Genomic DNA, 23693 nt, shown 5'->3' on the forward strand with positions numbered 1-23693 from the left:
AGGAAAATTCATTCAGAAAGTAGTTAGCTTCTTTTTGTATGTTCACAAACAGATATTGTGTAAATACACTGAAGTTATCAGTAGTATGGGTAAAATATGAAAAATATTGTTTCTGAAGACTAAGGTCATGGTTTAGAACCACAATCTTAGTATAGGCAGTCTGCAATAGCCATCCCATACCTTGACATCCAAATGCGTCTGTGTGTGGAAAAAGCTCAAGGCAGTGGCTGGATGGTTAGGTAAGCAGGTGGCAATATGCCTGTTCTGTCTATGTCTCTGTAGGCAGGCCTAGCTCATCCTCACCTCCTGCTTGGATAGTCTATTTCTGCTTTTTGAGAGGTGCCACCTGAAGCCTGCAAGATCATCCTCATTTTTGACGTCTCCTCTTCTTCCACCCACTGTGAATATACCTTGTCCAAGAGACCACTTGGGCTAAGAACGTGTATGAGAGCTCATTCCTAAATGAGGGAGAGTCTTACCGAAGTAGAAAAAAGAAAATACTAATAAAAAAGAAATTATTAGTGGAAAATAAATAATGAAAAGACGAATAAGTCAAACGGAAGAAATCAAAACCGTAGGCAACAACTAGACCATGAAAAATGATCACAGCCAACATTAGCTCTGCTGCAGTTCGTGTGTACTCAGGGAAAAAAATGGCTGAAACAGAGGAAATGGGTGTGTTGGTCTCTGAGTCTGACTTTCTTTCAGGTAAAATTACTTGTCTTTGTTTCTCTGCTGAGGAATACAAAACCCAGTGGGGATTTACTGATTATTTCTCCCCCCACCCCTTTCTTTTTCCTGTCTTGTATTTCCTTTCCTATATGATATTTGAGAGTAGAATTTGAAAATAGAAAGTAGGAAATTAGTAGAGGTGCCTACAAGAGATGGTGCACTGAATTATGACATTGTTTTTTATAAGTAGATGTGTACTTCTGATTTCCTTTCAAAGTATAAGGATTCATATATAACCCTTTAGGAAATCTAAAATAAATAGTTCAGTTCTACAAGTGTAATAAAAATATGAACTGCACCAGTCAAAAAATCAGGTTTACTTCATCCTGTCTTCATGTGGATGGCCTACGTACATAATTTTAGACCAATAAAAGGAATTATGTTTTTATGTAATATTGTCTGTAAAGTCTCAGATCTTTGAGGTTCCACAATACCAAACAGTGCGCAAACACTGGAAATATGCCTTCATAAAGGCATATGTCTTAAATTTTATATATGTTGGAAACAGGCTGTTGTGAAAAGATCAACTGAGAATAAATAAATCCAAGAAGGATACACCTTGCTGGTAAATGGGAGGAAAATTATGTGAATCTGCCTTTCTACACTGTAAAATGAACATTCACCTTCAAGTCTGATTAGCATATCAGTGTTCAGGAAACCTAGTAAAAACTTTAGTGACTACACAGCCTTGTGCGAAACTCTTTTGATTCCCATAGGAGTTATACAGGTTTATGGAGAGTCCCCCATTTTTTATATTATTGACTTCATAATTTGTTTTCTGCATATTAATGGACTTTGTGGAATTGGTGGAAATCAATATAGTGCAAGGACATGCTTTAAATATGACTGCCTCCACGGTTAAAAGAGATTTATGCCTTTTCAGTTTAATCTTTCTGCTTTCTGCGTAGTCCAATGGTAACATAAATAATATTAAAACAATGCTCCAGCTCAATTTGTCCATGTACTTGGTTAGTTAAATTATTAATATATACTTAGTGCTTTCACCTAACTTTTGCAGTCTGCTGTGCTTATCTGACTTTGCTTTTTGGGACAGCTGGTCTGGGAAATATAAAACTTGGGAGTAATGCATATCATGACATGTTCCTTAAATGAGGTGAATTATGTCTGAAAATGCTGCTGTTAATTTTTTTCTTTCCTTCCAGCTCCAAAGAAAATGTCCTAATTTGGAGAGATAAATCTATCTCATCCTGTGTTAAGTTTGTGTAATTTCTGAGCGCCTGAATCATTACTTAGGACTGTGTTTAGCTCATGGTTGCTGAAGGCACTCTGTCTTCAGGAGAGTGGAGAGCACTCTCCTTTCTTGATCACCTGTTGACTGCTACAATGGCCATTATTTCTCTTACAGGTTCTTAATTGTGTTTTCCGAAGGAATCAAATTTTGCTTGTGCTATGTTAACTACATAGAAGATTCAGCCTTTCCAAAAACATGGCACAAGAAATCTTAATGCCCTGGCTCTGGTGTCCTTGATGTGGGGAAAAGCTCAAACTGCTCCTGCTGAGCAGCACCAGAGGATTAGATAGGAAGTTGCCCTGTGATTGTAATTGTGTCCAAGGTTAACCAATAGCTGAGATTTGTGTACTGATTGGTTGGTGGCCAGATAGTTGTGCCCTTAGCCTTATGTTAGTTGCTCGAGTCCTTTAGTGTATGTAGTTTTTAGTAGTATTTGCAACTCACAGATTTATAGTTGCATTTATTCTGGAGGAATCTAATCACAGCATTGCTTTAGCAAATGTAGCTGTATCAGAGGCAAACAGTGCATGAATTATATGTCTCAGCAGGATTGATTGTGCCCTTAGGAGCTATCAGCAGCACCCAGAGAACAATTACCTTCTCCCGTTCGCAATAATGAAGTACAATTTAGAAACAGAAGATCATTATGTAAAACTTTGAGAAATGACACAATTACAGTACGTTACACGTACTTTTGTCATAGGCTTTGCTTATTACATAACATCTAAATCTCTTCTGAGAGGAAATTCTGTTGTGCTGGTTTCCTGCTCCCGTGCTGAAATGCATTTTGCCTTTCTGTTAAATCACAAAAGAGATGTTTTTAGGGCTAAAACTACATATATCCAGAAAATTTGAGGAACTTGCTTATAAAGGGAAGTAGTACTTGAAACAATAAGTTACCACATTAATTTCTGGTTGATTTAATATACATGACCTGTTCGTTTGCCAGCATTTATTTCATACTTTGCGACAAAATGTAACTCGAAGAAATGAACACAAGAGTTGTGCTTCTGAGGTTGTCCATCTGGTATCATTGGTCTGATTTTTCTTTTGTTCTGGTAATTGCTTACAGTTTTGAACCTGAGCACTGAGATTTTTTTCTTTTTTTTTTTTTTTTTTTTTTTTTTCCTTTTCATAATAGTTGGTCTTTGTGTGCTGTTTTCAGCTGATGTATGGCAGAAGCTGTGTGATTCAAACAACACAGGGTTCAAAAACAAAGGGTTATGTCAGCCTTGTCTGTAGTGTCCAGTGCCATGGGCAGTCCCAATGCAATGCTCTGTCCAGTGGCTGAGATATGAGACTGGGTCTGCACTGCCCAGCATGGAAGGAGAATGGGGCAGCAGGCAGCACCCTAGTGGTCCAGATAGGTTTGTAAGCTCTCCAGCCTCATGTACAGGTAATGTGACTCTGGAAGGTGAGTTGGGAGAAAATGCTAACAGGGGATTTATGGAAAACTGAGTAATGTTTCTAAATGTCTTGCACTTCTGCCTGAAGCTTCCACTGCAGCAAATGTGTGCGAGCAATCTGGTATTATCTCCATGTATCTCACCACTCTTGCTAGCAACTCTCTGTTAAATATTCTCTTTTACTCTTTGTTTACTCTTACTCTGTTTATTCTTAAACATCTTTTTAGGTATACTTCAGAGCATACCTTCTGTACTTTAGCCTCTCATTTAACAAGGAAGCTGCCACAGTGTGGTGAGTGATGAATGCTGATTCTTAAAATGGCCCTTTATACACTACTGGAAATATGGATTTAACTGTATACATAAACATGCTCTCTCCAATAGAAAATAAAGAACAAGTTTATTTATTTATTTATTTTTTTCTGCAAAGGACATTGCTGTAAGTGCACAAATAGTTTTTTTATTTAGAGTAAGCCTTTTCCAGGCTCCTACTGCTATTTTGTTAATTGACTGCAGATTGTTTTAGCAAACATTGTCGCACTGTGAACTCAGTGTTGGTGGCTTGAAATGGGGTTGTTTTTCTCCTCTGTGGTTTCCTAATATCTTCTAATGCATTGCATGTTTGTTGTGGTTTAACCTGGCAGGCAGCTGAACACTACACAGCCCTTTGCTCACTTTCCTCCTGCTCCCAGGGGGGTAGACTCAGAGCAGGGTGAGTTTGTTAGTAAAATCTGTGGTTGAGAAAAAGCTATTTACCCAGAAAGAAAAGGAAGAGAGAAATAATAGTAGTGATACCTATATAAATGTAAGTTTACAAAACAAGTGGTGCACAACACAATTTCTCACCACCTGCTGTCCAATGCACAGACAGTTCCCAAGCAGCCACCATGCCCTTACTGACTACCCCCAGCTTCACATTTTTTTTCACGATGCCATATAGTTTGGAATATTCCTTTGGCCAGTTGAAGTCAGCTGTCCTGGTTCTGCCTGCTTCAAGCTTCTTGTGCCCTGTAGCCCCCTCACTGGTTATGTTTTTTTCCTCCTGTAGCCAAAGCACAGCATCATACTGGACACTGTGATGAAAATAAGCACTGTCCATGCTGAAACCAGGACAATTTAAAACTGGATCTGTGGCAAAAGCTGTATGCTAACTGTATGCTTGTGTTTGTATATTGGGAGAATGAGGCTCTGTAGGAAACCCTGGAATAAGCCTGGTGCTCCAAGGAAAGATGACAAGACCTGTTAATCGTTTACATGCTTAAGGGTTTGTACTTAGATATTCAGGCACAGAAGCACTCACATGCTTCCCATAGACTTTCCACTGCTGTGGGCATTTAGTAGCCTCCTGAAGTAATTAATTATGATTTTGATTTGACTGGAATTAAGGTGAGACTCTAGAGCTGTTATTAGCATTCAACTCATGTATCATGCATTGTATCTCCATTTAGACAATTTCACATTACGAACTTCAGTTCAATATTATTCTTCTTCATAAAATAAAAGATTAAAAAAGAAAAAAAAGGCAATTCTTTTTATTTGAATTTCACTTAGGCAGGCTGGTTTGTAAGTATATTTAAGTATACAGGAATCAGCCCCCCTTCTGCTTTGAGATAAAGAGCTACCCAGGATGTGGGAAGCCTATGTGAAGTGCCCGATCCTTTCTACATAACAACAATCCATGTCTTGCAGAGCAGTTTTCAGTGCCAGCTGTCAAAAATTTTTGAACCCCATACTATCTACTGCAGGTATTGCAGATCATTTTGAACCTGCTAGTACCCAGCAAGAACCTGTATGTATATCCAATATGTTTTCCAATATATTCTGTTTACTGAACAGGATAAAATCCTAATATAGGTGAGGCAGGCATGCTTTAGTCTTGTATCTGCAAGATGTATCCCATGATGGGAATAAGTACCACTCTGCCTTTTTGGAGCAACAGATTTCTGTTGCCTTCCTGCTTTGTCCCCTTACCTGGAAGTCCTTTCCCCTTTGTCTGTACTAGGAGCTATTTTCCAACACTTTTGTCACTAACAGTGCTGAAAGCTCTAGAAATATATATTCAGATTTTAAATAGGCAGGAGATCCCATGCATTGGTCATAAAAACAACTGTTGCATTTTGATGCTGTTTCTTCTCTATTACAGTATAGTCTCATGAATAAAATGCCTTGTGCCCTGCTAAATTGTATCCAAGCCAATAAATTGTTGTTGAAAGCATTAAATTGCAGAAGCCTGTGATTAGCATCTAGCACAAGCTGCCTTTCGATGTGGCAGTCAAACTGAATTAAGCTCTACCATGTACACATACAGTGTAGTAGCTTGGTGACTGCCCTTGTCCTTGGCATCCCAAGAGGTGAGGATGTGTGAAGCTCCCTGCTATGTTGCTGCTGGGAGGTGATGGTCATGCAATACACCTATCCCATCCAGTTGCTAAATCCCATTTTGCATTTAGGTTGTAGAAGAAAGCCATTAGTACAGTGTGTGTTAAGAAGACCATTAGATTAGGTTTAGACCTTTTTTTTTAAAGGGTATGAACATTTGACTGAAAACATTTATCTAAAATATCAAAAGAGCAGGGTGTCGAGTGGGTGGGACCAAGCTGTAATTTGGTGGTGTCTAGTGACAAGACAAGGAGCAATGGGGGCACAAAAACATAGGAAGTTCTGTCTGAATGTGAGGAAAAAAATCTTTGAGCTTGACAGAACACTGGAACAAGCTGCACAGAGGGGTGGATTCTCTTTCTCTTGGAGACATTCAAAATCTACCTGGAAGCTCTTGTAGGGATCTCCAGAAGTCCCTTTCTATCCAGAAGTTGTTATTTAAGTGCAAATGTTGATTAAAAAAATAGCAGATGAAAAAATTCTGTTGATTTCATAGTGATGACAATTGAAATGCTAGTGTGGAAATATCAGAGTAATAACTTTCATTTTCCATGTCACTGAAGGGAAATGGCAGTAGTGGATTAAAAGAGCCCAGTTAAAACAATTGTTTTGATTACAATGGTATATTACTTGTTGCTCTTTCATCCACCATCAATCTTAATTGAATTAAAAGTGATATCCCTTGGCAAGTATTCATTATTAAAGCGATTTTAAAAGTACATTTAGTGAGATGCACAATCTTTACTACCTGCAGTACCATGCATTCTCAGACAGTAAAACATGAGAATGGTGCAACCTGGTGTTAAGAGGAAAAACATACTTAATTTTTTTCTATGTGAAGACCGTGAGAAGTGCAGTTCTCAAGAGGTGTCAATCCAGTGTTGTGCTTTTTTGTTTGTTTGTTTGTTTTGTTTTTAAGAAGAAGAGCTCCCTCACTCAAAGGAACTTCTCGGTTAGACTCATCTACCATCTGCACATCTCTGAGTTGGTTTTCCTCCTGTGTGACTGAAGTTGGATATCTTTGCACAGCTATGACAATGTGTTTTCCTAAGTGGGTGTATTTTGTGAAATCTGAGAACTCACACACACACTCCACTCAGAGAATGTGAACTTTGCTTGCTTGGTTTCAGGGAGAAACTAACCTGTCCTGTCCTGTGAGGTCTGTGTATTAAAACCTGTAGTGCAACTGTGAGTATGTGAGATGAAACTAGAAAACAAGCTGTGCTAAAAGTGAAGGGCATTAATACAAGGCAATGTTACTTAAAAGGTTTTTGTTTGTTTGTTTGTATTTTTATCTTTGCTTTAAGATGTGAAATGATCTAGACAGTGAATGACTGGAAACTGACGAGTTACAAGAGCAGACACCTGCTTACAGCTGGTGCACAGTCAAGAAAGGTGGCAAATAGAATCACAATATCCTTAGCGTTGGAAGGGACCTCTGATAGCCACATTACCCAGCTCCTCTGAAATGAACAGGGACACCACAGCTCAATCAGGTTGTCCAAAGCCGTATCCAGGCTTGCCTTGAATGTCTTCAGGGATGGTGCACCAACTACATCACTAGGCAACCTGTTCCAGTAGTTCACCACACACACTATAGAAGATTTTTTCCTAATGTCTAACCTAAATCTACCCTCTTTGTGCTTGAAGTTATTTCCCCTTATTCTGTCACCAGACTCTGCTACAGAGTATGTCCCCTTCTTTCCTGTAGCTCCCTTTCAGACACTGAAAGGCTGCTATCAGGTCACTCCAGGCTGAACAGCCCCAGCTCTCTTAGCCTGTCCTTGTAGGAGGGGTATTCCATTCTATGGATCATTTTTGTCACCCTCCTCTGGATGTACTCCAGCAGTATAACTAGAATTATCATCTCCCAACTTTCCTGCTGGGAGAAGAAGGGGGTCTTGTGATTGATCCCAATACTAATGAGATCAAACACCAAGACAAAAGGCATGTAGAAATAGATGAAAGATAAAATGTTGAAGGAGGGTCTGATGAAGTGCTGCACTGATTCCAAACAGTAGCATTCCTTAGAATTAGACCTTGATTGAAATGCAGCACCTCTATTCAAAATAGTTTGGTATGCAGAAATGTTCTACCTCATGAATATATTAATAAAAGAGCAATGTAGATATGCATATGGCTATGGTTTGTTTAGTATTCTGCATGAAATGATCATCTATCAGTAGTCTTTCCAGAAAATGAAAAAGAAAATCTCAATTATTTTGTAATAAAATAAACCAGACCATACCTAATCTATTAAAATCTGTCCTAGGTTCAATGTGAAACAAAAATGCCGCTATGAGATGTTTACTTTATCCTTTGGTTGCACACAAGCCACATCATTAACAGAATTCAACATTGTGAGAGCAATAGTACCAACAATAAAAGATAATGCAATTGGATTTTTATTTAAATGTAGATTTGATTAGCGACATTCTTGTTAAATTTTAAGAGGGCAATAGAAAAGATGTAGCAACAAAAGCAATTTTTAAAAAATCTCTGTGTAGTCCACATCTTGAGAGAACACTAAGAGAGTCTTCATTAAAAATATGCATAAGTAGTGACACTGTATGAGGTGCTTCACAATGCTGAAGAGAACATGTAGGCAGAACTTTTTTCTATCTCTTGTGATAAAGATCTGAAAGATGTGACTGCCATTAGCGGGTAACAATAAGGGAATATTTAATATACAGGGCCTATCTTTCTGTGTCCATCTTGCTTGGCTCCAGCCCCATAGATATTTTCAAGTACTTCGCAGACTCTTTCTCTAGATGGTGTGTTGATGGTCAGTGACTTACTCCATATACTTCAGCAACATATTTTGATATTAGTGTTCAAGCTGGAAGGAGCCCACTTTTCTCCATGGAAGAAGGAATTTAGGCAGCTAGCTTAGGCTAAATTTCAGTCTTAATCTTACAGCCTGCTAAAATAACTGTTTCTCAATATCATAAAACATCTGAGTTGGAAGGGACCCTTTCAAGTCATCTTGTCCAGTGCCCCTGCAACGAACAGGGACACCTATAGCTAGATCAGATAGCTCAGAGTCCCACCCAGTCTGATTTGGATGTGTCCAGGGGCAGGGCTTTCATCACCACATCCCTGGGCAACCTGTTATATACTTTAATATTATTCACTTGAATGTTAATTTATGCCTCACAGTCATATTTCTTTCTTATAACACACCCTGGCTTCTCCATCCATGCCTCTATATGTGGAAAAGGAAGAAGCCTACATCTCCCAAAGACACAGAGATACCAGATTTCATATTTGCCTTGAAGCTGTTTCCATGGGATTTGTTGACTTGTACTTACCACTTTCTCAAAATGAAACTCATTAGAAAAGCTAATGCAGCTCTGTGTTCCTCTCTGATTTTTTTCAGAAATAGTTTGTTTCTTTGTGCAGCATTACACTGTGCCAAGCAGGTAAACTGGTAGTTATTAAGGGTTCGATAAGCACATATACCAACTGAAGAAAGGCTGGATAATTTTAAGTAGGGAAGTTTTTGGTAGAGTTGAGGAGAAACAGTTGGCTGAAAAGTTGTAGCTAAAAAGGCACAGCATGTGTTTGGAAAAGGATTTTCAAAATGTGTTACTTAGTCAGGCAGCATGAAATGATTATTTTTGAAAATATTTTGGCTAGATCCCCTGACATGTAACAGATGATTTGCAAATTCCTATTGCATGCCCTCCAGTAATAGTTCTGAAAAATTTTTCTGGCTTAATTACTGAAGTCTGATTTCTTTGGAATTTCACTTTCCCTAATGACTAGAGAGATGATGGACATTGTTGACCTAATTGGATCCAAATTACTGAGCCAAAGAGCAGTCTCCTTCTGCTCATTAAGCAAATGAGTACTCTGTAGGTTGGCTACAGTCCCGAGGAATGTATATGTGAAAAGCATCTGAAACTACTGAAGATGTTTACAACTAGGAGTTATACCTACGTGCTAGATTTTTGAGGGCAGTCTTAAAACTTCTGCTGTGCTTATGAAGAAATGAATATCCTCTGAAGGTAATTCAGAGCTGGAGCCTGAAGCAGGTTCTCTGATTCACCACCTGGAAGTACCTGGAGAAATAGCCATAGCATTACCTGTGATAGCTATTAAGTGAGGATCAGTGTTGTAAGCAATACGAATATGTAATTTTCACGTATGAGCACAGTAATTATTACAAGGCTGAGTAGAAAAGAGCAAGAAACGTGATTGAAGTGATTAATCAAAATTCTGAATTTAGTTTGGAGTTTTTCTCTAGTCTTTCAAAGGGTATTTACTTTTGAGGATTAAGGAAATCTTATAGAATTTACATTTCTTCTCCTTTCTAAAATGCAGAACTTCTTGTTGATGTGTCTATCTATTTGGGTCCTTTTAAAGCTTACAATACATGCCTATTTTCTTTCATCTCTTTCTTCCTTCCTCCTCTTCAGTCTCCAGAGCTCTTCCAAATACAGTAGACAGAAGTTTGGAACTTGTATATTTCTCCTTGCATAGCCAGTTAATATGGATGTCAAAAATGTACACTCCATATTTTGTTTTTAAAGTATTACTGGAATTTTCTGAACAACATTTGGGAATTACTGTATTGTACCAGTGTTTGCATGTTTGCATTTCAAAAGACTTGCAGAAGGTTCTGTGGCACTTCTAAAACTGAAATACAAACAATATCAGCTCTGGAAGCTGATGGACTGTTGGGCATATTCTCACTAGGGAAACACAATTAATTGTAGACTAGATGAGATATAGGCTTCTCAAAGGAAGACTTCATATTTTCCTCCAATTTACATTTTCTTTTAAATGGTACCTTCCAAGAATTTCCCCAGTACTGGCCTTCTACAGGTCTGCAATGAATTTTGATTAAATTTGCTTATTACTCATTTTTCTACAAGTCTCAAGGAGGTGATGAGAAGAACCTTGAACAGAGCTCTAAATTTTTATTCTCTTCTGTTGCTGAATTATTTATGCAATGTCTGTTTTTCCCTGTGAGTTCATTTTAAAAGAAAATTTCCTGCTAGAGATGGGTTTTATTGGCTATGGAACTTAAATGTGAACCTCTCTTTGATAAGAAAATGATATTTCCATTCTAAAGACAGAGAGATTAAATGCTCAGAAATGTTTATCATCATTGGTTTTCATGTCTATAATCACTGGGTGAAAGGCTTCTGTTCACTTTCTGTACGACGTGGAAATGTTGCAAAGTCTAAAGGTTGATCGAGGGCAAATCTGCTGTAGCCTGAACTCTCATCTGTTTTACCAGCTTGTTGACAGTATGGAGTCCTACCTGTGACTAATGCCCTGGAAGTTCTGACAAGAATTGTTTTCCTCTCCCCCTTTGAATGATTTCACAGGCTCATTGTTGTGTATGGGATACTGTGATGTTTGCTCATCTGTTAGAAAGATGACATGAAATCACAGAATCATTAAGGTCGGAAACGATCTCTAAATTCTTCTAGTCTAACCATTGATCCATCCCCACCACGCCCACTAAAATGCTGCAGATTCTCTAATCCCAGTTTAAGTACTAGGTAAGGCTGCCTATTTTGTGATGGCAGCTACATAGAGAGTGTAGAAAGCATACTAATGAGAGAATTGGTCCACAAAGCACATTTCTGGTGCAAATGGGCATGTAGGAACCCAGGACTGGAGTGTCCTTGACAGTAGTTTAACAGGAGTACAGTTAGTAGATAATCAGCCAAGCCCACAATGTATGATAATTGTTGCAATGTCAGAATGCACGGAGTGTATTTCATCCATCAGAGGCAATTTTCTTTTGTGAGGGAATGCATACATTTTCTGTATTTCATGTTAGAAGTTTGAAAGTAACTCAACCTAAAATATTAATTTCTAGTCAGGCTTCTCTGACTTTTTTCAGTGTTTCTGTCTGTTTGCATTTATCTAGTGAAGGCAGCTGGTAGAATGTGTGTGTTTGTATATGTACTGTCTCAGGAAATAGTCAGAGCTGTAATGTGAGGATGAACGTAAGCTGTGACCATGCTAAACTATCTCCTGGGCAGCTAAAGAATGGCTTGTTAATTGACCAAGGTTTTCTTTTGCAACATGTTCATAAGAATTCAGAGAGTATTTTTACAGCTGGCATATTTGCCCATATAAGCTTCAGTTTGTCATCATTAGCAGCAACCTTCTTTCCAATTTTTTCAGCATCGTACTTCATTGTATAAGAACAGGCTGAAACCTACAGTTGTTTTAAGCATGTGAGAAACTGATTTGATTACTTATGTGCTTTCAGCAGTAGGACCTATGTGTTTAAATGTATGTGTGTATTTACATACACATTTTATAGCATAAAATTATAGAGCAAGAATTGATTGTTTTATACTTTAAAGTGCTATGCATAGCTGTTGTGTTTTATCATAAAAGCAATCCATAGTAAGTCATCTGTACATTTACTTATGTATGAAAAATTGCTTAAATATGGGGTCAATCCCACTTCCATTTCAAACTAATTGAAAGCTATAATTAAAAAAACTGACATGGTGTTTTAGTTCTGCAGTAAATTAGACTTTTAAGGCCCTGTGATTTTTGAGTAGCTTAGACTGTGAATTACCTTCAGAACTCGCAGAACAGAAACAAAACATTTCTTCTTGGTTTGATTTTCTAATAACGTTATCCTTCTGTCCTAGTTTAAGCTGTGAAGAAATTGTTTTCTTCAGAGTACCTGATGTGATGCTACTTTTTGATACTAGGACAAAAACAATGCTGATAACACATGCATGTTTATAGTTTTTTTCCTTAGCAGTGTTGAACAGAGTAAAGGCCATTCTCAGTGAAGGATCCAAGGATCTGGCAGTGAACAGAATTAGGACAGCTGACCTAAACTGGCCAAAGGGATATTCCATACCATGTGACATCAAAGGGAAGGATTTTTGATCTTTTCTTCTTCTGGGGGGCTAGCTGGGTGCTGGGGGGCTGTGAGCAATTGCTTGCATGCCACTTGTTATATATAGTTATATATAGTACAGTCATAACTATTACACTTTTTCTTTTCTCTCTTAATTTTATCTCAGCACACAAGTTCTACTTTTTTCTCTCCCCAGTTCTTTTCCTTGTCACACTGGAAAGGGGAGAGTGACTGAACATCTGCATGGTGCACAGACACCTCCTGGGTTAAATCACATCACCTTCAAAGCTGTTTTGTCTTTCCTCACACTTTAATGCTCTGTATATCATGAGATACTTTAAGATTCTAGCTTTTGTTCCTGTCTCTTTTTGAAAATATATACTTTCATAATGTGTACCAAATTGTTGCTTCCTTTTCCATTGTCAAAGGAAGCAGTGAGCTGTGCTCCTAGGCCCTGCTGTGCTCTGACTACTTACAAGTGCTCACCTTGCAGTAAGGAAGGAGATCCTATGATGAAGCACCCTCACATGTTTCCAGGCAGCTAAGCACAGATGAGAAGACCTCCCTGCAGCTCCCTGGGTCTCCTCCATATTATGTGTTCTCCATGTGATGAGTGGGTAGTGCTTTATCACTACCGTTTTGAGGTATTGTCCAGCCCACTTGTTCCATTTTCTCTACTGATGACAGAGGGGTACTGGCATGCCAGAAATGTTTAACACATACTAAGCTTTGGGTTATTTTGACCAGCCTGTTTTGAACAGCTCATTTTCAACTTTTCAAATATGTTCATTATGTTTTGACAATGCATAAAATCATACAGTCATAGAATATCCAAGTAGTACTTCCATGTAGCACCACCCAACATTCAAACACTATGTCTGAGAGAGTTGGCCAAATGCTCCTTGAACTCTGGCAGATCAGGGCTGTGCCTACTGCCTTGGGCAACCTGTTCCATGCCCACCAACCTCTGGTGCAGGCCCTGTCCCTAACCCTGTGCTGCCCCTCCCCTGACAGCTCCATGCAGTTTCCTTGTGCCCTGTCGCTGTTGCTGGAGAGGAGAACTCGGTGCTTCTCCTCCCTCAAACTGTCCATTAACTTTACCTTCACCAAAACAAGAGCATAGGAAGTTCTGAATGAATGTGCACAGTTGTCCCCCATGACATCCTTATAACAAAGCTGAGGAAGTATGGGATAGATGAGTGGACGGTGAAGTGGGTCGAGAACTGGCTGACTGGCAGAGTGCAGAGGGTTGTCGTTGGCGGTGCGGTGTCTGGCTGGAGGCCTGTAACTAGCGGCGTCCCCCAGGGGTCTGTACTGGGTCCGGTCTTGTTCAACATCTTCCTCAACGACCTTGATGAGGGGATAGTGACCACCCTCAGCAAGTTTGCTGATGACACGAAGTTGGGAGGATTGGCTGACACGCCTGAAGGCTGTGCTGCCATTCAGCGAGATCTGGACAGGCTGGAGAGCTGGGCAGTAAGAAACCGGAAAAGGTTTAACAAAAGCAAGTGTGAAGTCTTGCACCTGGGTAGAAATAATTGCATGCACCAGTACAGGCTGGGGGAAGACCTGCTGGAGAGGAGCTCTGCAGAGAGGGACCTGGGCGTCCTGGTGGACGACAGACTGACCATGAGCCAGCAGTGTGCCCTTGTAGCCAAAAAAGCCAATGGCATAGTGGGGTGTATTAAAAAGAGCGTGTCCATCAGGTCGAAGGAGGTGATCCTCCCCCTCTACTCTGCCCTGGTGAGGCCTCATCTGGAATATTGTGTTCAGTTCTGGGCTCCCCAGTACAAAAAAGACAGGGATCTCTTGGAAAGAGTCCAGTGGAGGGCCACTAAGATTGTGAAGGGCCTGGAGCATCTTCTCTATGAGGAGAGACTTAGGGAACTGGGTCTGTTTAGCCTTGAGAAAAGAAGGCTGAGAGGGGACTTGATCCAAGTTTATAAATACCTGAGGTGTGGGAGCCATAGTGGTGAGGCTGGTCTCTTTTTGGTAGTGCGTGGGGACAGGACTAGGGGTAATGGGATGAAAGTACAGCATAGGAAGTTCCGCACGAATGTGCAGAAGAACTTCTTTACGGTGAGGGTGACGGAGCACTGGAACAGGCTGCCCAGGGAGGTGGTGGAGTCTCCTTCTCTGGAGATATTCAAGACCCACCTGGATGCCTACCTGTGCGACGTGGTTTAGGGAACGTGCTTTGGTAGGGGGGTTGGACTCGATGATCTCTGGAGGTCCCTTCCAACCCCTACAATTCTGTGATTCTGTGTTTCTGTAAAACCATCAAAAGCAAAGCAAGTGCTTACATTACTTATACATCACTAGTAATGGTCAGTCATGCTTCCTAAGGATTGGAAGCACAGATGGTTGGAGACAACTCTCATCTAAGGCATAAAGGTCAAAGAAGAGAGTAAAGACCTTCACTGATGGGCTTATGTTAACATTTTTTTTGCTTGTCTGGATTCAGACATGTGCTCTGCTGCACTGGCTGACTTTCTAAGCTCTTGGAAAGCGTATCTGTGTTTCTGTGCCAGTTCTTCAGCCATTCTGCAGGTCAGGAGGGCAAGTGTCAGATGTTCTGCTTGCTGTGTGCAGCGTCATAATTCATTGTGTGGACGAAGGTAATAACTTGATTTATTTATTTATACCTGGCCTTCAGCCACAGAATGCAAAACAAGAATCCTGAAGCAAGTGTCAGTGAACTGGCTTGTGAATCGTAAGACACAGAAGCATGAATTCAACATCAGGATTGACAGGGGGAGGATGCTCAGTATCTATGTGATAATTAGCATAGCACTACAGAAGAAATCTTAAGTGGAAAGCCATCATTCTTTAACTAATTTCCCTAAAAATTATGTAGGAACAGAAATGTTTATCATGGGTTTTAGTTCCTAGTTCTCTAATTATGGTGAAATCTGAAGGAAAAAACGCCTTTAAGATTAATTGCTAGCTTAAAAAAATCTTTTGCTTGGAGATAGTTTAATTTTTCTTTAAATATGATTCTTTCTTGGTTAGAGGCTCTTTTTAGCTACCTTGACTTTCAATGGTACATGTTCTTTAAGATCTGTAACTAAAATATTTTTACTGCCAAGAAAAACACATTCTTAAAGTCCATAATCTCATAATTTTGCACCACCTTGTAATTGCTTAGACATATAAAGACACATAGAAACAAATCCTAATATCATTTCCAATGTTTTAATTTTTCTTCTTGAATTTCACTTGTGGATCCCTTCCAATTTGGGATATTTTATTATTCTGTGGTTCTACAGTGTAACTGGATTAGATGGTAAAGGAATATGTAGGGCCTGTAGTCCTTACTTCCTTCTTGTTCCACAGAAAAGGACCAGGTTCTAATGTTCTCTCTAAATAATCTCTCACTGCCACCATCAGAGCCATAACACAGGGCCAGGTGAACCTCAGGAAGGTTTTCCTTCTGCTTGTTTGTATGGTCTGTGAGGTCCCTTTTATGAAATAAAAAAATGGTAACTTAAACCACTTTAACAAGGTCCCAGACTCTCTAACTCTCAATCTCTGCTTTATGCTGAAAATGAACAGACATGCCAAGGACTGGATCAACCATTTTAAGGATGGCATGAAAATGGGATGCAGCTATGCATATAGAAATCAGATGTAGACATGTATATTATTACTGATTTGTTGTTAGCTAACCATTTAAAACTAAAAACTCAAATGAATCTCACTCCTCGAACATCAGGTTATTTCAGAAGAGAGCTAGCACTGACTGGCAGGTGTCTGAGGATGTCTAATATCATCAGGCATGAAACCCACTCCCAGACAGAAATGTCTGAACATCATCTGCAGATATGCAGTTTTAAAAATATCAATATTTATAAATAGAACTGACTGTCAATTGTAACTTTGGAAAGGATCCTTGCCAATCATAAAGCAGTTGCATGTATGTAGAGATAGTAGTTACACTGTCCTGAAGGCAGTTCCAACAACCTTTCTAGATACTAAGTCAGATCACTTCTGTGCAAATTATTTCGCATGAATGGCTCATAGATCAAATTTAAACTAATTGTTTTGTGGCAAAGCTGTTACTGCTTTCTTTGCTCCTGGTTTTGCACTGATGTAATTGTTCTTGATTAGCTGGACAGATGTTAGAAAAGATCCTAAAATGACCCCATAGCCCACTGCCAGGGCTGGTCAGACCCAGAACAGATACAGGAATGTGAGAATTTCCCCTCAAAAGAGCTACATTTCTGTTTTTTGTTTTGTATTTTATCATGTGGCAGTTGTACACAAGTGGTCTGTGGAGAGACTCAGCCTGTTACCTACATCTACCCTGGTTTAAGCCACTGGCTGTCTTGTATCACATAAGCAGAAGAAGGTGAGATGAGGAGTGGGGCTACAAGCTGAGCAATGGCCGCCGGCAAAGGTTATATCTGTATTCCAGGCAACGAACTGGAGAAATATCTAAGGCTTGGTTCTCTCTGGCAGAGCGCTATTATAAACACACCTGGAAATGCTCCTCCCCATCAGAGAGGCATTTTTTTTTTTCTGTTTGATTTTTGTTTTCTCTTAGGCCAGAGTTGTTACCTATAAGAAATATTTTTTTGAATAGGCTTAATAAAGTCTTGCTGACCACATGCTGAAAGCAAGAATTTCACTGAATTTGTGAAACCTTGGAAGCATTTTGCAAGATGTTTAAAATCCAAATCCAGTGAACCCAGTGCAAAATCTTTCCCCTTCCTTTGTCTGTGTGTAAGGAGATGTGCCAGCACAGTGCCCTCACACCAAACACCCCTGAGCACACTCATCCCACAGGCCAAAAAAGTCCATTTGCAGCACAGAAGGAAAACCAACAGCAGGAGGAGCACTTAAAAGCTGTGACAGCTTATATAAGGATGATCTGCGGCCTCTAGGGAAATGAAACAGGATTTCATCCACTTGATATCCTGTAATCACATAACATCTGTAATATAGTCTAGAAATGAAAGACAAATGACAGCTCCCATGTCGTGATGCTCATCTCACAGTGAAGACATTGCCGAGCAGCACCTGAAATGTGATGGACAAACTTCCCAGAAATAAGATAAGAAAACAAAAATAATAACTTCATTTTATTACTATTATTTCTAGTTAGATTGGATCAAGACAGCTTGTAAGTATTTTGTCTTTTGAGCTCAGCTTTCTAGGAGCGAATATGATTATTTCAGGATCTGAGGCTCATGATACCTATTCAAGCAGCAGGTTGAAATCAAGCATCTCATTTATGTAGCCAGGTGAAATAGGATGACAGGTTAACAGCTGATGGCTGCTTCCTTCTTATATTCTCAGAGGGCTGGAAAATACAATACTCCTGTTAATCTCTCCACTGTATTTGTCAAATATTATTTGTGAGTCTCCATTGGGCCTGAAGTATTTGAAGATAGCATGTCAAAACTAAATGTACTATTGTGTTTAATTCTGCAAATCATTTGACTTTGTTTCTGATACCTGACAATGACCAACTAATTTTTAGCAGGTACTGCGATAACAAAAGCTGATACATTTTTTTTTAGAGCAATTTAATCTCTTGTGAACTTAGACGTCACTTTTTGCTGTATATATATTTTAAATAACCAGATTAAGCTAAATTTAGGGGTCACTCATACAAAATTGAGGTGCATTTATAAAGTAAGTGGGTGCATACACATGGGGAAATTTGACATGTTAACCTAAGGCCAGGAAGCAGTGGCTGATACTTTCTAGTGTGATCATCCCACAGAGTAGGTTAGCAACAGCACATTTCACTACTGATCATAAAAACATCAACTTGTTGAGCCTTTAATTTCTACAGGTATATTTTGTGTCACTTTTTCCCCATCCTCTGACTTAAAGTTGAGTTGATGCTTGGCGGATGAATGTAAAGACAGAAAGCACAATGGTAAAGGAGCCGTTCTATCAAAGCAACCTTCCTGCCTGACAGTACAGTGATATATTCCTTCCTCCCAGCAATTCCAGCACATTGTGCAGCAGTATGTGCTGGCAGCTGCTCACTGCCTTTCTTCATTCTGCCAATTTGATGCAATAGTTCACACACATGAAAAGAGCCCTGAGCTAAGAGGGTTAATAGAGCCTGTGACTGCTGGAATAACTGTGCGCAACATCTACATTGTCAGCCTTGAAAATGTGCAAATTCAGACTTGTGTTTCCATGAGGTCATTCATGTTGTTCTGGGCAAATGTCAGTGTCCTTGTGATGTCATGCCTAGAAGCCACAAAACTACGTCCTATATTGCAATGGTTTTGTCACCAGCTTTGTGTGGCAGACTCATAATCTATAACCTGTCGATCAAACCTACTGAGCAATGCTAATGCACAGCTTTGGCATTCTGGTGAGACAGTCACCAACAACATGATCGCTACTGTGAAATTCATCATTTCCAGGTGGAAAAGGTGACACATTACTCAATTTTTGATGCAATCACAGCACTAGCAATTATTGAGGTCTGCAGTTTCATGCACAAAACTGCATTTACTCTTACTCATCCTCACTGAGATTAAAACAAATGCCTTGCCAAGCACTGAAATCTGTCCATCTTTTCAATTCTAGAAAATAAGTAGAGGTATTTTTCCTTAATAATAGCTTGTCTGAATTGTTCTATTTCCTGGCTTTGAGACTAACATTCTTTTCACAACTTATGACCTCTTCAGCAAAGGTGAGGAAAAAGTCAGTGAGGTGGGAGGTGTGCTCTGGGGAGGATCAGAGCACTGATTGAGAGGCATCTCTGCATTTCTTCTTTACTCCTCTCTGTCATGTTCACACCAGTTCCAGCTGAAAGTAGATCCTGGGACAGACTGTGATCCCTTGTCTCAGGAAGTGGTACAGTGCTCCACAGATGAAAGTTGTACAAATCTAACTATCAGGGAGCATGGCTGGAGGAGCCAGTTGTGGGCCTATTTATTTTTGTATGAGACTGCACACATCAAATAATTGAGAGAGAGAATCATTGTGAACTCTGTGTTTTCCTCAATTTCCTGAATAAAGTATAAGAGCAGCCACTTTGCTTTCTGAAGCAGTACTGAGAGGTCACTGTGATTTGGTTATTTGAGCCCATAGTGTCTTCTAGGTGGTATTTTCAGAGAGAAATTTTTAGAGGTGAGGTGTTTTGGACTCCTTTCCAAGGCATCTACTTCTCCAATTTGTGCAGTTTATTTCTTTCATGACTTTGCCTCTTCCCCATCCATCTTCTGGAGCTCAGGCCCAGAGCTACTCAGCTATTACAATAAATAGATAGGTAAATAACCTCATGCTTAGTTGGCAATAAACTCCTGTTAGATCCAAACAATACAGCAAGTGGTATTATGATTTGGAGGTTTAGCTTGCTGTTGTCAGAAAGAATACCTTGTGAGAAGCCTAGTGTAGCCCTGAAACAAATAGCGCAGAGAGGCTAGTCTATTTCCAAACTTGGACCTTTTCAATACATGGCTGACCAAAGACACAGCAGACCTGATAGTGATCATAACGGTCCTATTTCAGGTAGGGAGTAGAACTAGATCATCTTCAAACAGTATTTCTATGATTTTGTGATTGCCTCTGTTCTTAATCTGCCAGAATGGTCCTTCAAATGGATTTGGCCTGAGGCAAGTATCAGTCTCCTGAATCATCCTCAAGTATCACTTGGAAATTTCCATCCTCAGCCATTCCCAGTAAGCAGTTTGGATAGTGCTACCTTGCTTATAAGCAATTTTATAGAATGGCAAATTGGCAGTTTGCACCAGGAGAATGTCTTGGAAACAAATAACTGATTAAATTTTCAGGTATAGATGTGTTTCATCAAGGAAAGTAAGATGGGAACCAGTGCAGATTTGTTTCCTGCTTGGCTGTATCTGCAGTAAAAGCATTCACAGAGTGGCCATTTTGTTAGCTTTGACAGAAGACTAACGCAATGTGCACTCACTTACCTCACCAGAGTATTTGGATCATTAGTTTATTACTTTAAAAGTTCTTTAAAAGAAGAAAATGACAACCATTTATCACTGCTGTCAGGAGTGTAATCTAGTTGCTATCTTGCAGAGATGTTTCTGAGTATTGAGTAACAAAATTTGTCACTGTCTTTCTCTGTAGGGATGTAGTATGATGTTAAATTCGATTAGGATATACAGTAAGGGGGGTGGTGCTGTCACAAAGCTTGATTTCTAACCCCTTCTCAATTTTATTGTTTTGAATTCTTATGGAGGGCTTTCCAACCAAATAAACATCAGATTCTGGTAGATGCTGTTCATTGGTTCTGGCCTGCATGCAAGCAAGGAATTAATTCAATGCTTTGCACTTATAAATCTAGTTGTTATTGTTTTACTTCTAGCATCACAAGATTTCTCTTTCTAGACAACCCCAGGAAGAATTTAGTCCAGTTTTTTGTAACAGACTGGGCTCAGCATCAGAGTGGAAATCAGTGGAGGCAACTGCCGGTACCAGCTGGCTAACTAAAAAATGATTAGTCCTCCAGCAAAGGATCTGGATTGAGAGAGATCAGGAGAATTCACAATAACCATATTTAGATGTCTTTTTGACCTCTGCCTATGTATTTACATGGCATACAAAAAACATTTTTTATTTTTATTTCTTTTCACCATTAGCAGACACTGAGTACAAGTGAGCTCTGTCTATAGCGTGCTGAGGATAGTCTGAAAGAAGGGAGAACACGGGCCATTGAACAGAGCTGGTATGCATTGTGGGGAGACAGAGCAAGCATGGCCCTGGGTAAAAGTTCATGCAAACAGGCAAGTGTTTAAAGCTATGGGTAATGCATGCAGATAATCCTGCCCCAGACAATTTGCAAATTACCATTTGGAGTTTGCATTTATGCAAACATAGGGTTAGCCAGCTTCTTCTCATAACATTCTTCTGAAGTGGAGTCTTTGGAAGATTTCTATCCTATAAATGAGAAGGTGCATAGTGAAGTTACCAGTTATTCCAAAGGTGTGCAGGGAGGGAAGGCTGGAGTTACAACTGTGAGAGGTAGATTGTATTTTTGCAGTGGAAATTTCTAGTATTTCTGTATGTAGTGTAGGATAAGTTGTTTTTCCACAAAGAAAGCTGCTGAACAGAGTAAAGCTGAGACTGGGGTGTTTTGACCTAGGTAGAATTGGCACAGGCATATATAAGGTAATTATATAAGGTAGGAGAGAGTCTGTTACAGGACAGAATGAGTGTGCTAAGTTTTGAAAACACTGTCCTCTAATTGCCATAATAAGTACAGAATATACCTGAAGACAGTGGGTTGGTAACAGACATTGTATGGAAATGTAAGGTAGCAACAGCATCAGAAGACTGTGAGCCTGAGATGCTCAACCAATGAGTGCCAGGAGAGGCATTACCTGCGTTGGACCCAGGGTATACAATGGGTGGATTTGTGCAATTTCTCCCTTGTCAGAAAGAGGTGTGTGCCCATTATTGCAATAATGAATAAACTGTTCTTCACAGAGATTTTTGCCTGATTAGAATTTTTTGATCTTGAGCATGTTTCTCCCATCCCTTCTGCTTCCAGCCCTGATCATAGCCCTGTAGAGCTTGCTGCTGCCCTCTTTGTTTCCTGGTATCTTTGAGTCACCATGTAGAATCATAGAATCGTTTAAGTTAGAAGAGACCCTTAAAGATTATTGAGTCCAATTCCCCTTCAATAAACAGCTAGATCAAATTGCTCAGAGCCCCATCCAGGCTGACCTTGAATGTCTGCAGGGACTGGGCTTCCACCACCTCTTTGGGCAATCTGTTCCAGCTCTTCACCATCCTTATTAAAAAAAAAACATTATTGTTATTATTATTATTATTATTATTATTATTATTATTATTATTATTATTATTATTATTATTATTATTTAACATCCAATTTTAATCACCCCTCTTTTAGTTTGAAACCATTTTGCCTTGTCCTATCACAACAGACCCTGCTGAAGAGTCTGCCCCTTTCTTTCTTTTAGCCTCCATTTGGATACTGACAGCCAGTCTCATGTCTCCTTGGAGCCTTCTCTTCTCTAGGCCGAACAGCCCCAGTTTTTTCAGTCTGTCCTCATAGGAGAGGTGTTCCATATCTTGGATGATATCTGTGGCCCTCCTCTGGACACACTCCAACAATCCATGTCTCTCCTGTACTTAGGACTCCACATCTGGATGCAGTACTCCATGTGAGGTCTCACTAGCACAGAGGAGAGGGACAAGATCACCACTCTCGACCTGCCGGCCACACTTCTTTTGATGCATCCCAGGATACGGTTGGCTTTCTTGGCTGCAATGGCACATTGCTGCTGGCTTGTGTTCAGCTTTCCATCCACCAGTACCCCCAAGTCCTTTTCGGCAGGGCTGTGCTCAACTCTTTTATATCCCAGCTTGTAATAATAGTGGACATTGCCATGACCCAGGTGCCTTCCACCTGGGAAACGGTGAAAACCCTCTCCAAATTTAACCTCGTAGATCTTTCATATTAGCTACATTTATCACGCTGTATATTTGTTTGATTTGTGACAGATTTACTTTTGATTGTAATACAGCATTCCACTCAGCAGGGCACTTTTTGTTTTTTGAGATGCTTTCATCTTTTTAAAGGTATAAATGATTCTATTTTACTTTTTTTTTTTTTTTTTTTTTTTTTGTAGGGGCACTTTGGAAAAGAAACATTTTCAAGTAACATGTAATTATACTCTACAGTTGTCAAACAGAGCAGTGGCTAAGTGGCTGTTCAATAACATGCAGAAGCAAAGCTATATCAGATACTAACGCTGCTTACCTTTTAGCTACAGTGTAATTACTGGTATTTTAGGTAAAGTACTGCTGCATTTATTCCCATGTAGAAGTGCTGCTGTAGAGCGGGGAAGTATTCTTTTGTCATAATGCTTCTCAAAGTTCATACACATGTGAGTAAAAGTGAATGTGTCAATCACCCTGGGAGGAAAATGGAAAATTATCCACCCTCTCTAAAATGGGTCGTTTTGGAAAATGGTGTAAGAGGCACCTGACACTTGTGTGCATTCAGCAGTCTAAAAACATTTTGTCTCTCCTCAATACAGCAATAGGAGGGCTACCAAAAAGATGGTGTGTTTGTGTGTGTGTGTTTTTGTCTGTGTGTTTT

At 39.6% G+C, this 23693-nt stretch overlaps 1 long non-coding RNA gene across 1 annotated transcript in view; it reads left to right on the forward strand.

Moving 5' to 3' along the window:
* The first annotated feature begins 3240 nt into the window (after positions 1–3240).
* Positions 3241–23693, forward strand: part of LOC107312021 — a 32156-nt gene continuing 11703 nt past the window's right edge. Inside the window, exon 1 of the long non-coding RNA XR_001554350.2 lies at positions 3241–3380. This is a non-coding gene — a long non-coding RNA (uncharacterized LOC107312021). The remainder of the gene's footprint in view (positions 3381–23693) is intronic.

The sequence above is a fragment of the Coturnix japonica genome, chromosome 3 (genome assembly GCF_001577835.2).
Source record: "Coturnix japonica isolate 7356 chromosome 3, Coturnix japonica 2.1, whole genome shotgun sequence".
NCBI classification, from domain to species: domain Eukaryota; kingdom Metazoa; phylum Chordata; class Aves; order Galliformes; family Phasianidae; genus Coturnix; species Coturnix japonica.